This window comes from Rutidosis leptorrhynchoides, chromosome 9 (assembly GCF_046630445.1).
Source record: "Rutidosis leptorrhynchoides isolate AG116_Rl617_1_P2 chromosome 9, CSIRO_AGI_Rlap_v1, whole genome shotgun sequence".
Taxonomy (NCBI): Eukaryota; Viridiplantae; Streptophyta; class Magnoliopsida; order Asterales; family Asteraceae; genus Rutidosis; species Rutidosis leptorrhynchoides.
In genome coordinates this window covers 348,606,623-348,608,873 of record NC_092341.1, presented here as the reverse complement: position 1 = coordinate 348,608,873, position 2,251 = coordinate 348,606,623, and positions in this window count along the sequence as shown.

Sequence of the window (2,251 nt, the reverse complement as noted above, 5' to 3'; positions counted from 1 at the left end):
TTGTAATGTCTTACTAGCATAATATATAGGTTGAAATCATTTTTCAATCCTTTGTCCTAAAACGGCTCCCATTGCAAAATCACTTGCATCGCACATTAGTTCAAATGGTAGATTCCAATTTGGTGTTATCATGATCGGCGCATTAGTGAGTTTCTCTTTAAGAATATTAAAAGATTTGATACACTCATCTGAAAAGATGAATGGCGCATCCTTTTCTAGGAGTTTATTCATAGGAGTGGCAATTTTAGAAAAATCTTTTATGAAACGTCGGTAAAAACCGGCATGCCCTAGAAAACTCCTAACTCCTCTAACATTTGTGGGATGTGGAAGTTTAGCAATTACATCTACTTTAGCTCTATCCACTTCAATTCCTTCTTTTGAAATTTTATGTCCAAGAACGATGCCTTCTTTAACCATGAAATGGCATTTCTCCCAATTAAGTACTAGATTCGATTGTTCGAATCTAATTAGCATTCGTTCCAGATTAACTAGACATGATTTAAATGTATCACCGAAGACTGAAAAGTCATCCATGAAAACTTCCATGCATTCTTCTATCATGTCGTGAAAAATCTCCATCATACACCTTTGAAAGGTTGCAGGGGCGTTACAAAGTCCAAATGGCATGCGTTTGTAGGCAAAAGTACCATAAGGGCACGTGAATGTGGTTTTCTCTTGGTCTTCGGGTGCTATTGGAATTTGAAAATATTCGGAAAATCCATCTAGAAAACAATAGTAACTATTTCCGGCTAATCTTTCCAACATTTGATCTATGAAAGGTAAGGGAAAGTGATGTTTTCTGGTGGCGTCATTTAATTTTCTATAATCAATACACACACGCCATCCTGTTACAGTCCTAGTAGGAATAAGCTCATTTTTCTCATTTGTAATGACAGTCATGCCACCCTTCTTAGGTACGCATTGAACTGGGCTTACCCATGGACTATCAGAAATTGGATATATCAAACCTGCATCTAGCAGTTTAATAATCTCTTTCTTAACTACATCTTGCATATTAGGATTTAGTCTTCGTTGGCGTTGCACATACGTTTTATGACCTTCTTCCATAAGGATTTTATGTGTGCAATACGAAGGACTTATTCCTTTAATATCATGAATCTTCCATGCAATGGCTGGTTTATGAGCTTTCAACACAGAAATGAGTTGTGATTTCTCATTTTCAGTAAGAGAAGATGATATTATTACAGGTAATTCAGATTCACCATGTAAATAAGCGTATTCCAAATGGTTTGGAAGTGGCTTTAACTCTAATTTCGGAGGTTCTTCTATCGATGATTTGTATCGATATCTGTCTTCTTCTTTTAGCATTTGAATTTCTTCTGTTGTTGGTTCATATCCATTAGCTATTAGTGTAGCTAACATTTCAGCTTCATCAATTGGTTCATTACCTTCTCCTAAAGAACATTCTCCTGTTCCTTGTAATTCTGGAAATTCTTCTAATAATTCTGCATGTGCATCTATAGTTTGAATATAATAACATGTATCATCTGCAGATTGTGGTTGTTGCATTGCTCTATCAACTGAAAAGGTAACACTCTCATCCTCTATACTTAGGGTCAGTTTCTTACCGAACACGTCTATCATTGCTTTAGCCGTGTTTAAGAATGGTCTTCCTAATATGAGAGGAACTTGAGAATCTTCTTCCATGTCCAAAACAACAAAATCTACTGGAAATACTAAAGTACCAACTTTAACTAGCATGTTCTCCATTATCCCTCTAGGATATTTTATTGATCTATCGGCTAGTTGTATGCTTATTCTGGTTGGTTTCAATTCTCCAAGGTCTAGTTTAGCGTATAGTGAATACGGCATTAGATTTATACTAGCACCTAAGTCTGCCAATGCTTCTATTGAACTAAGACTACCCAGAAAACATGGAATTGTGAAACTTCCTGGATCAGATAATTTTTCTGGTATCTTATTCAACAGCACTGCTGAACAATTAGCATTCATAGTAACAGCCGAGAGTTCTTCCATTTTCTTTCTATTTGAGATTAGATCTTTCAAGAATTTAGCATATCTTGGCATTCCTGAAATCACATCAATGAAAGGAAGATTTACATTTATCTGTTTAAACATATCCAAAAATTTGGATTGCTCGGCTTCAAGTTTCTCTTTCTTCATTTTACTCGGGTAAGGAAGTGGTGGTTGGTATGGTTTAACATAAGGTTTATCCTTAACTGTGTTATCTTCATTAACCTTTTCAACTACCGGTTCTTTTTCCTTATCT